This window comes from Ailuropoda melanoleuca, chromosome 6, assembly GCF_002007445.2.
Source record: "Ailuropoda melanoleuca isolate Jingjing chromosome 6, ASM200744v2, whole genome shotgun sequence".
Lineage (NCBI taxonomy): Eukaryota > Metazoa > Chordata > Mammalia > Carnivora > Ursidae > Ailuropoda > Ailuropoda melanoleuca.
Genome location: NC_048223.1, coordinates 32041178 through 32054377, shown reverse-complemented (window position 1 = coordinate 32054377; position 13200 = coordinate 32041178). Strand labels below are relative to the sequence as shown.

General features: G+C 35.2%; 1 protein-coding gene and 1 long non-coding RNA gene across 3 annotated transcripts in view; one reads left to right on the top strand and one right to left on the bottom strand.

Annotated features, from left to right (window-relative positions):
- Positions 1-13200, bottom strand: part of STT3B (STT3 oligosaccharyltransferase complex catalytic subunit B) — a 100784-nt gene that overhangs the window by 36742 nt on the left and 50842 nt on the right. The gene's annotated exons all lie outside the window — the stretch shown is intronic.
- LOC117802645 overlaps positions 1-13200 on the top strand; it is an 81021-nt gene that overhangs the window by 40903 nt on the left and 26918 nt on the right. The window lies entirely within an intron of this gene.

Below are 13200 nucleotides of genomic sequence, written 5' to 3'. Positions count from 1 at the left end.
ACTTAAAAATATTATCAGGCTGATTTCTTTAAGACTAATGAAAGACTGCTTTGAATTCAACATCATAATGTGTGTGTGTGACAAAACACACCTCCCTTCCCCCATTGAAACCAGCTTGATCTATGCTAAAATGTGAACAGGGAAGGCAGTATATTAAAATACTGACATTTTAAAAGTGAAAAGAATTTCCAGGGCTGATTAGAAATTATTCCTATAATATCCAATCTCTAGAGAGTAGAGAAGTGAGTTGGAACCAAGTGTTAATGTCAAAATCACACAGAGACCAAAAGACAAATTAGAGAGACCAAAGATGATTTTTAGAAAGAAAAGCAGCTACCAGGGAAATGGGAAAGAAAAGAATGTTCAGAAAGGCCTAATTCTTTTTTTTTTTAAAGATTTTATTTATTTATTTGAGAGAGAGAGAGAGAGAACATGAGTGGAGGGGGGCAGAAGGAGAGAGAGAAGCAGACTCTCTGCTGAGCAAGGAGCGTGAGGATGCAGGGCTTGACCCCAGGATCCCGGGATCATGACCTGAGCCACCCAGGTGCCCCAGAAAGGCCTAATTCTAACTGGGGAGACCAGAAGAAATAGTGTTCTCAGAGGACGAGATGCTCCAGAAACAAAAAAGAATCCCAAGAACCGGGGCACAGAAAGCTATGACAGGTAGATCAATAGAATAAAGAAGAAAAAAAATGATTCTACCTAGTGATTGAGGAAAAAAAGGCTATCCAGTGAACTGGAGGTAGAGAAGACAAATGTTGGCAGGGAAAGCTTGCAAATGACCCTTCAGTGCTTTATATTTGTGTGTCAGTTACCGTTTTATTACCTCTTAGCTCCAAATGCACACTTCAGTATATGTTCTATGATAACAGAATACTTTCTAAGTATTTCTCCTTTAAAGTGAGTATGATGTTAAGTTTTCTCGGTAGAGGGTGCTGAAGGAACACTGAAGTAAAGGCTCTCTAGTCATTTCAGGTGTAGGCTGGCGCTGGTGGTATGGGTATGAAAATACCTGGTGGTGCTGACCCCAGCCAGGGGGCAGAACATGGTCCTTCTGTGACTTTGCAGCCTTGATCTAGTATTAACTTTTCTGCAATCCTCTTGACATGGTAACTGAAAGCCCCATACACAGTCTAAAAGCTTCCTGTCCCCTGCTAGTACCCAGACTACCACTGCACACAATACAGGTTACCAACTCCCCACACTGAATGGCACAAGGTCCTCACAGATCCTGTTGATAACAGAAATATAAGTCAGGAGGTTGGTATATAACTAAATGAGTACTGCAGTCCAAATTTACAGTGGTAGGAATGCAGACACAAAGGAGAGGCTATGTTCAAGGGCCAAATCAACATTTTTTGGTTAACTACTAGAATTAGAGAGAGTAGTGGAGAAAAAGAAGTTGAGAACGCCTAGTTTCCTACCCTGAAGTACTACCCATCAGTGGGGAGGAGGAAGGCCAACTGATGGTAGGTTTGGATAGAGGTTTTTTAAACTCAGTCTTTGACATGTTAATATTAAAACTCCTGAATTAGAATTCTTCAACAATGGAACTAGAAATCAAGAGAAAAAAAAGCCTGGGAAATTCCCAAATATTAGGAAACTAAGCAATACACTTCTAAAGAACCCATGGATCAAAGAAGAAATCAAGAATTAGAAAAATATTTTAACTACATGACAACAAGAACACAACATACTGAAATATACAGAGTATAGCTAAGGCAACGATGAAAGTATAATTTAAATTTCATATTAGAAAAACAGAAATAGCTAAAATAACTTTGGCTTCAACCTCAAGAAGCTATAAAGAAGCAAACTAAATACAAAGTAGAATAATAAAAGTCAAGAATTCAATGAAACAGAAAATACAGAGAGAAATAAATGAAACCAGTAGTTGAATAAACTTTAACTAGACTGATCAATAAAAAAGATACAAATGACCAATACTAGGAATAAGAGAGGTAACATCACTATAGACTGTATAGAAATTCAAAGAATTATAAAGGAGTATGATGAATAATTTGTGCCAACAAATCAGATCGTATACATGAAATGAAAAATTTCAAAAAAGAAATACTTTAACAAATTACTCAAAAAGAAACAAAATCAGAACAGAACTATGTCAATAAAAATTGAATTAGTAATTAAAAATCTTCCCAGGTTTGGGGCGCCTGGGTGGCACAGCGGTTAAGCATCTGCCTTCAGCTCAGGGCATGATCCCGGCGTTATGGTATCGAGCCCCACGTCAGGCTCCTCTGCTATGAGCCTGCTTCTTCCTCTCCCTCTCCCCCTGCTTGTGTTCCCTCTCTCACTGGCTGTCTCTATCTCTGTTGAATAAATAATAAAATCTTTAAAAAAAAAAAAAATCTTCCCAGGTTCAGATGGCTTCACTGGTGAAAAGTATCAACAGTTAAGGAAGACACAATACCAATCCTATAAAGATTCTTTCAGAAAACGGAGAAGGAAACACTTCCCTAACTTATTTTAAGAGCCCAGTATAACTCTGATATCAAAGCCAGACAGGGGTGCCTGAGTAGCTCAGTCAGTTAAGCATCTGCTTTGGGCTCAGGTCATGATCCCGGAGTCCTGGGATCAAGACCCTGGGATTGAACCCCCACATCAGGCTCCCTGCTCAGCAAGGAGTCTCTTCTGCCCCTCCCCCTGCTTGTGTTCTTGTGCGTACATGCATGCGCGCGCTCTCTCAAGTAAATAAAATCTTCACCCCCCCCAAAAAACCCCAAAAACCAAAGCCAGACAAAGACATTACAAGAAAAGAAAACTACATATTAATATCCCTCATGGATACAGAAGAAAAAATTCTTAACAAAATATAAACAACACAAAACCAACAATATAAAAAAAAGGATTATGTGTCATGAGCAAGTGGAATTGATTCCATGAATTCAAGGTTGTTTTAACATGTGGAAAAAAAAAAAATTTAACTCAGTGGTTCCCAAATGAGGAATAGGGAGAAAGTACTCCTGGAGTCTAGTGTGTGGAGGTAAGGGATGCGCTAAACACTGTACAACAAAAGAAATAACTGCCTGTCCCCAAATGTCAATAGTATTGAAGGAGAGAAACTTTGAATTAATGTAATTAAGGACAAAACCATATGATCATCCCAACAGACACAAAAAAGCTACTGACAAAATCTAACACCCATTCGTGATAAAAATTCTCAAACTGAAAATATAAGAAAACGGCCTTAAGCTATGAAAGGACATCTATAAAAAACAAACAACATCATACTTAATGGTGAAAGCTTGAATGCTTTCCCCTTAAAATCAGGAAGGAAAGGATAAAAAAATTCTCAATGCTTCTACTGAACACTGTGTTAGAGGTTCCAACAAGTATAATGAGGCAAGAAAAAAAATTTTAATTTCTGCTCTTAGAAAGACATCGTTAATAAAATAAAAGGACAAGCTACAGACTGGGAGTAAATGTTTACAAAACAAACATCTGATAGAGAACTTGTTTCCAAAATATATAAAGAACTCTTACAACTCAATAGTAAGAAAACAACCCAACCAAAACATAAGCAAAAGGTCTGAAGAGACATTTCAGGGAAGAATCAGAATGCGAAATAAGCACCTGAAAAGACGCTCAATTGTCACTCACTGGAGAAAAGCAAATTAAAACCATGAGATACCACTACATATCTACTAGAATGGCTGAATTTAAAAACCTGAACATATAACATGCTGGTAAAAGCAGAGTAAATGCAATACCTCATACTTCAGTGGAGGGAATGAAAAATAACACAGCCACTCTGGAAAACTGTTTGGCAGCTGCTTTGTATTACAAACCAGCACCCCCACACACCTAGGCATCTGTCCAAAAGGAATACTAATATATGCCCATATGCAGAACTGTATGCAAATACTTATAATTACTTTATTCATGAATGTCAAAAATTGGGACACAAAATAAGCAATAGTATATCCATAAAGTATACCCATACTACTCAGCAATAAAAAGCAACAAACTATGAAAACATGCAACGACATGGGTGACTCTCAAAAGTCTTATGCTAAGTGAAGTAAGCCATACATAAAGGGTCACCCCTTACTATATGTTTCTACAACATGGCATTATGGAAAACAAACTCCCAAAAATATGTAGACAGAAATCAGATCTGTGGTTCCAAGAAATATGGGTTAAGGAGAGGATTGATTACAAAGGCAGAGGAGAAAACCTTAAAAAAAAAAGTTCTATAGGAGGCAACTACATGTACTGTTCCCAGTACTATTTTATTTTATCTGCATCAGCTATCGTTGCTGAGTGGTTAACACAAAGGTAAAAACAAACATGTACTCATCAATTTCTGTGTTCCTATAATGTTCTACACACTAATTTAAACCATATAAGGTAGGTACTATTATTACTTCTATTTTATAGTTGGTGTAATAGACATGGGGATAGTTTTAACAACTCCTAGTGATAAGAAGTGAAATTCAGGAAAGAGGAAACCAGACCATGGCAGTTTGGCTCCAAAGACTCTACTCTTAAGCACTTGATCCTGACAAAAAAAAGTTAGAAACTATAGAACACGAATCTAAAAGCATATTCAAAAATGTCTGGAAATGGTGCTTTGAAAACAGTACTTTATTTAAAAAATTTTAAAGACATAACTTTTAAAAGATGTTAAGCATTTTAAAAATAAACACACCAGATGAGGAATTAGTACACAACTTATATTTAGATTTTAGAGATTACATATAAAATGTTTTCAACTTCATAATGTCATTTGGCTACAAAAAACTTTTCAGAGTAGTCAGAGCTGTTATTATTTTTACTTTCAATTGGTAAAGATCAAATTTGAAATAAATGTAATTATCTAATGCAACTCCGTAGCTAAAACATTTTTTCTATTTCATTTATAAGAAACCTGAATGAGATTAAAGTGTCAAACACCTTGCCACAAGTCAGAAAATGAATTTTTATGCCAGAACTCCAAACCAACTCCTCATTTCAAATATTGGAGCTGTTTCTACTTTAAACCTAATTTATTTTAAATATTTTGCTTTAAAAAACAGAACAAAGGAAAAACTCACAAAATAATCTTTTAGTCCTTACTGAGTATGCCTTATCATTCTGTCACGCTATCATTCTTAAAAGCAATAGGATACTCATAATTTCCCCTACTAGCTCAACTTCATTTAACTGTATAATCAACATATCAAATAGCACCAGTTGCACACTGTGTTCTACAAAAATATCTGTTGAATTAATAAAAAAAAATTATGTCACTTAAAAATGAATGCTGTAATGGAGAACTCGATGCAAAATTCATATGGAAATACAAAGGACCCTAAATGTCCAAAAAAAATTATTGCTGTATAAAAGCTAGCATTATTTTAACTTCGATTTGTAACTCCAAATTTAGTTTTCTACAAACTTTAAGAGACTAATACAATTAAAAGAATTATTAGTTTGTTTTTGCACACACAGTTTGTGACATCAACAACCAAAAGGGGTAGGAACAGAGTTATAAGATTTTTTTTATATACTACTAAAGATGAGCTAGTATAAACTGAAATAAGAGTATTATAATATTAGAATGCTAAATGTAACCTCCATGGTAACCACAAAGAAAAGAGCAATATAATATATACCAAAAGGAAATGAGAAAGGCATTTAAACAAATTTCACACACACACACACACACACACACACACACACACACACAACTCGACACAAAAGACAGTAATAGAGGAAATGGACTGAAAAGCTACTAGGCATATAGAAAATAAATAGCAAAAGGACAGAAATAAGATCTTTCTTATCAGGAATCACTTTAAATAGAAATAGTTTAAGTCAAACTCTCCAATCAAAAGATAAAGACTGGCAGAATGGATAAACACACATGGTCCAATTATATGCTCTCTACCAGGCACTCACTTTAGATCTAAAGACATAAATATACTCAAAGTTAAAGGGTAGAAAAAGATATTCCACACAAACAGTAACTAAAAGATAACATGGTAAGTATACTAATGACCAGACACAACAACTTTAAATCAAAAATGGTTGCAAGACAAAAATATTAATAAAACATTCAATACTCCAAGTATAACAATTACAACATTTAGATACTTAATGACAGACCATCAAAATATATGAAGCAAAAACTGACAGAAATTAAGAGAGAAATAATTCTATAATAGTTGGAGACTTCAATATCCTACTCTCAATAATTGGTAGAACTAGACATAATAAATAAATAAACAGAAGACTTCACACAATAGACCAACTAGACCCAATAAGATCAGGATACACATTCTTCTCAAGTGCACAGGAACATTTTCTAGGATAGACCATATGTTAGGCTACGAATTAACTGTAAAGAGACATATCATAGAAAGTATATTCTCTGACCACAATGGGATGAAATTTGAAATCAGTAACATAAGTGAAATTAGAAAACACATATTGCTGGAAATTAACCAATGGATGAAAGAAGGAATAATAGAGAAATTTAAAAATACTTAAAGAGGAATGAAAACAAAAACACAAGACACCAAAACTTATGGGATGCTACAAAGCACTGCTAAGGGAAAAATTTACTCCTATAAACACAAACATTAAAAAACAGATCTCAACTTAACAACCTAACTACAAAATTTAAGGAACAAGAAAGAGAACAAACTAAAACCAAAACCAAAAATACTTGAAGAAATGATACAATAAGCAAACTAAAGAATAAAAAAAAATAATAAAATCAGGACACCTGGGTGGCTCAGTCAGTTAAACTTCTGCCTTCACGTCAGATCATGATCCCAGGGTCCTGGGATAGAGTCCCACTTTGGGCTCATTGCTCAGTGGGGAGCCTGCCTCTCCCTCTACTTACTGCTCCCCCTCCTTGTGTGCTCTCTCTCTCTCTCTGACAAATAAATAAATAAATAAATAAATAAATAAAATATTTTTTAAAAAAAATCAATGAAAACAAAAAGTAGTTCTTTGAAAGTATCAACAAAATTGATAAATCTTTAGCTAGATGGACTAAGAAAAAAAAGAGAAAATCAAATCACTAAATCAGAAATGAAAATGGAAACATTACTAATTCTGTAGAAATCAAAAGGGTTATAAGAGAGTGTTATGAGTAGCTGTACTCCAACAAAGTGGATAACCTAGATGAAATGGGACAAATTCCTATAAATATAAAACCTACCAATACTAAATCATGCAGAAATAGACAATCTGAATAGACCAGTAACTCATAAAGAGATTGGATTGGTAATCAAAAATCTTTCAACACGGAAAAGCATGGGACCTGATGGCTTCACTGGTAAATTCTATAAATCATTAAAAGAACAAATATCAATCCTCAAAGTTTTCTAAAAACAACTGAGGAGGATGAAAGCATTCCTAATTCATTCTATCAAGCCCTGGTAACAAAGCCAGATGAAAACACTAAAAGAAAACCTACTGACCAGTTAGCACCTATGAACATTGATGTAAAAACCCTCAATGGAATACTAAAAACCAAATCAGCAGCATGTTGTAAGGAGAGAAATGAAAACAGCCAAGAGAAAGAAAAAGGGTCATAAACAAAGTGATACGGAAGACACTTAGAAAATCCAAGAAAAACAGTGAAAACAAACTGATATTTAAAACTATAATAAAAAATAACTTCTCAGAGGGGCACCTGGTTGGCTCAGTTAGTTAAGCGTTAGCGTTCAGCTGTGGTCATGATCCCAGGGTCCTGGGAATGAGCCCCTACAATGCAGGGAGCCTGCTTCTCCCTCTCCCTTTGCCCCTCCCCCTGCTCCTGCTTGATGTCTCTCAAATAAATAAAATCTTAAAAACAAAAACAACAGCAACAAAACAACTTCTCAGAAATAATATCAATCTACATATTGAAATCTACGTTACCAGAAAGGTCAGCTTTTGGACACATCTAGAAAATTTATTACTTGACTGATAATAGAAAAAAAATCTATTACTTCAGGAATAGAAAACCACATTTCTTCTTTTTCCCCCCAAGAAGATTTATTATTTTAAAGTTTATTTATTTATTTGAGGGGGAGAGAGAGCATGCACGAGTTGGGCAGGGGACAGAGGAAGAGGGAGAAGCAGACTCCCTGCTGAGCAGGGAGCCCAATGAGGGGCTCAATCCCAAGATCCTGAGTTCATGACCTGAACCAAAGGCAGACAGCTTAACTGACTGAGCCACCCATGCACCCCCATTTTATTAAACAATAAAATTAGGTTCTGGACAAAAGGAAGAAAAATAAAGTGAGGGTGGTACAGTTTCAAGAAATTCAAGCAAAGACTATATGGCCTAGAACTTTATATCCAGTCCAACTGCCAAGTATGAGGCCATAGAAAAACAAGTTTAAACATGCAAGGACTTGAGGAATATTGTACTTTGAGACCTTTCTAAGGAGTCTACTAGAGGAATACCTTGGTCCAACTGAGAAATATATATAAAAAATATTTTAAGGGGCACCTGGGTGGCTCAGTCTGTTGAGCAACTGACGCTTGGTTTCGGTTCAGGTCATGATCTCATGGATGGTGGGACTGGGCCACATCAGGCTCTGTGGTCAATGGGGAATCTGCTTGAAGATTCTCTCCCTCTGCCCTTCCCCCCACATGCTCATGTGCATGCATGCTCTAAAATAAATAAATCTTTAAAAATGTATTTTAAAATATTAATATACAAAATATGTATTAATATATATTATATACTTAATAACATTATGTCAATATAGAAAATATAATATAAAAGCCATATATGCAAAACCCACAGCAAACATACTCAATGGTGAAAGACTGAAGTTTTTCCTGTAAGATCAGGAATAAGACAAGGCCCACTTTTGCAACTTCTACTCACCGTAATACAGTTGGCCCTTGAACAGTGCAGGGGGGTTAGAGGCACTGATCCCCACACAGCTACAAATCTGCATATAACTTTTGACCCTCAAAAACTTAACTACTAATAGTCTACTGTAGACTGGAACCTTAACCCTAACATAATCAGCTGACTGACACAACTTTTGTATGTTACATGTATTTTACAATGTATTCTTACAATAAAGTAAGCCAAGGAAAATATTTTAAAAATCATAAGGAAAATACATTCATATACTGTACTGTATTTCTTGAAAAAAATCCACTTAAGTGGATCTGCACAGTTCAAGCTTGTGTTGTTCAAGGGTTAACTGTACTTAAAGTTCTAGTCAGAACGATCAGGCAAGAAAAAGAAAAGAGCAATTAGGCAAGAAAAAGGCATCCAAATTAGAAAGAAGTACAATGATGCCTATTTGCAGATAATATGATTTTATATGTAGAAAACCCTAGATTCCACACACACACACAAAAACTGTCAGACCTGATAAGTGAATTCAGCTAAGCAGCAGGATACATAGAGTCAATATACAAATATCAGTTATATTTCTATACCAAAAATGAACAATCTGAAAAAGAAATATCTGAAAAAATTGAATTTCAATAGCATCAAAAAGAATAAAATACTTATGAATTAACTAATGAGGTAAAAGACTTTTAACTATGAAAACTCTAAAACACTGCTGTAAAAAATTAAAGATATAAATGGAAACATCCCATGCTCATTCATGAACTGAAAGACAGTATTAAGATGATATTACTACTTAAAGGGATCTACAAAGTCAATGTAATCTGATTCAAAATCCCAATGATGTTTTTTGCAGAAGAAAAAACCTATTCTAAAATTCAGAAGCATCTCAAAACCAAAAGTATCTTGAAAAAGTTTAAGCTAGAGAAAACACACTTCCTGATTTTCAACCAGAGTGCCAAGACCATTCATGGGGAAAGGACAATCTTCAATAAATGGTGCTGGAAAAGCTGGACATCTGTGCAAAATAATGAAGTTGAACCCTTACCTAACACCATATACAAGATTAACTCAAAACGATCTAAATGTAAGACCTAAAATTCGTAGAAGAAAACACAGGGCATAAAGCCTCATCACATTAAATTTGGCAACGATTTCTCAGATAAGATACCAAAGAAAAAGCAGCAAAAGAAAAGACAGACAAATTGGACTTCATGAAAAATTAGAAATTGTCAAAAGACAGTATAATAAAACAGGCAACTCAGGGAATGGAACAAAATATTCAGAAGTTATGTATCTTATAATGGATTCATATTGAGGATATATAGAGAACTCCTAAATCCGATCAACAACAACAAAAAACTGATTCAAAAATGGGCAAAGGGGCGCCTGGGTGGCGCAGTCGTTAAGCGTCTGCCTTCGGCTCAGGGCGTGATCCCGGCGTTCTGAGATCAGGTCCCACATCGGGCTCCTCCGCTGGGAGCCTGCTTCTTCCTCTCCCACTCCCCCTGCTTGTGTTCCCTCTCTCACTGGGTCTGTCTGTCAAATGAATAAATAAAATCTTAAAAAAAAAAAAATGGGCAAAGGACTTGAATAAACATTTCTCCAGATATACAAATGGACTTTTAGCCACAAGCAAAGATGCTCAACATCATTAGGTACCAGGAAAGTGCAAACCAAAACTATGATGTCATACCATCTCACAGCCATTAAGATAGCTACTATCAAAAAAAAAAGAAAAGAAAAGAAAAGTAAAGAAAAGAAAAGAAAATGTGTTGGCAAGGATGTGGAAAAACTGGAACCCTTGTGTACTGCTGATGGGAATGTAAATTGGTACAGTGGCTATGGAAAACAGAGTGGTAGTTCTTCAAAAAATGGAAATCAGAACTATCATATGATCTGGCATTTCACTTGTGGGTATATACCGCAAAGAACTGCGAACAATATCTCACAGAGATACGTACACCTATGTTCATAGCAACATCATTCACAATAGTTAAAATACAAAAACAACCCATGTGTCCATCAACAGATGAATGGATAAACAAAATGTGCTATATAAACAGAACGGAATGTTATTCAGCCTTAAAAAGGAAGGAAATATGCTTTTAACAAGTATGAACTTTGAGGACATTATATTATGCTATGTGAAATAAGCCAGTGACAAAAACACAATAACTGTATGATTCCACTTACATGAGATACTCAGGGTACTCAAAATCACAGAGACCAAAAGTAGAACACTGGTTATCCAGGGAGAGGGGAGAGAACAGGGAGTTACTGTTTAATGGATATAGTTTCAAGTTTTATAAGGTGAAAAGTTATTGAGATGGACAGTAGTGATGGTAATGTATTTAATGTACTTACAAATAGTTAAATTTTATGTGTATTTTACCATAATAAAAACAAACCATGAGATACGACCTCATAGCAATAGGTGATATATTAAAAACACACACACACACAGAAAAAAATAAGAATTGGCAAGGATTTAAAGAAATTAAAACCTTCCTAAATTGTTGGTAGGAATGTAGAATGGTGCAACCACTGTGGGAAACAGTCTTGAGGTTTCTCAAAAAGTTTACACGCAGTTACCATGTGAACCAACAATTCCACTCTCAGATATATACTAAAGAGAAATGAAAACATACATCCACACAAAAACTTGTACACAATGTTGTTAGCAGCATTATTCTTAATAATCAATACGTGAGAACAACTCAAATATCCCATCAACTGATGGCTAAACAAAGTGCAGTATACCTATAAAATGGATCATTCAGCCATTATTACTATTATAATTATTATTGATACATGTCAACAACATGAATGATAATGCTAAGTGAATGGACGCCATAGGTAAAAGGTCACATATTTTATGTGGGTTTTACTTATATGAAAAATCCAGAATAGGTTAAGTCTATAGAGGCAGAAATTAAATTAATGAAGGCATGGGGAATTGGGAAAATACAGGGTTTCTTCAGGGGGTGATGAAATGTTCTGTAAACAAGTAGAAGATACATAAAACACTAACTTATACACTTTAAAATGGTTGAAATAATGAATTTTTTGTTATACGGATTTTGTCTCAATTTTCAAAAAATTTTTAAAATATTGAAAGGTAATTAAGATACCAGTTAACGCATTCCTGCAATGGTTCAGACTCATGATATGTTCAAAATAAAAAAACCAAAAAACAAAACCCTAAGAAATACAAGGGGCACATGGGTGGCCCAATCAGCTGAGCGACCAACTCTTGATTTCAGCTCAAGTCATGATCTCAGGGTCAGTCGTGAGATGGAGCCCCATGTCAGGCTCTGCAGTGGGTGTGGAGCCTGCTTAAGATTCTCCCTCCCCGGGGCGCCTGGGTAGCGCAATCGTTAAGCATCTGCCTTCGGCTCAGGGAGTGATCCCGGCGTTCCAGGATCGAGTCCCACATTGGGCTCCTCGCTAGGAGCCTGCTTCTTCCTTTCCCACTCCCCTGCTGCATTCCCTCTCTTGCTGGCTGTCTCTCTGTCACATAAATAAATAAAATCTTTAAAAAAAAAAAAAAAGATTCTCTCTCCCTCTCTCTGCTTCTGCTTGTATATGCTTCTCTCTCAAAAATAAAAAATTTAAAAAAACCCAAAAAACTATATAGACAATACCACTTTTGTGTTTCTCAAAGGCATAAAAAAATTAGATAAGTGATGAAATGCAAATGGTAATAATAATGGGTGATGGTTTTTGTCCATTATTTTTGTTTCCAAATTTCTAACAAATAGGATATATTATTTTATTTATTTTAAAGATTAATTTATTTATTTGAGAGAGAGAGAGATAGAGAGGGTGCATGGGGCGGGGAGGGGCGGAGAGGATTCTTAAGAGGACCCCACAGTGAGTGTGGAGCCCAATGCAGGGCTTGATCCCACATCACCAACATCACAACCTGAACTGAAAACAAGAGTCAGATGCCTAACCCACTGTGCTACCCAGGCACCCCAGGATATATTATTTTTTTAATTACAAAATGTTTCAAATATATAGACGAGTAAAGAATAGCGATACAGACTTCTAAATGAGAAACTTATTTGCTTCAGATGATCTTATTAAAAATTTTAACAACATAGTTGAACCTCCCTTAAAACTCCTTCCTCAAAATCACTCACTCATACTATACTGAGAATAACCACTACCATGAAATTGGTGTACATAACAGATATATATGCTATATTTTTATACACAACATATGGTATGATTTGTACCATTTAAAATTTAAATAAAGATATCATACTGTACATACTGCATCTCAACTTATTTTTCCACTTGGCATTATATTATAAAGATCTATCAACATTCGGACATAGTTTTAAAATTTTTAAAATTATATGTTAAAAGGCCTC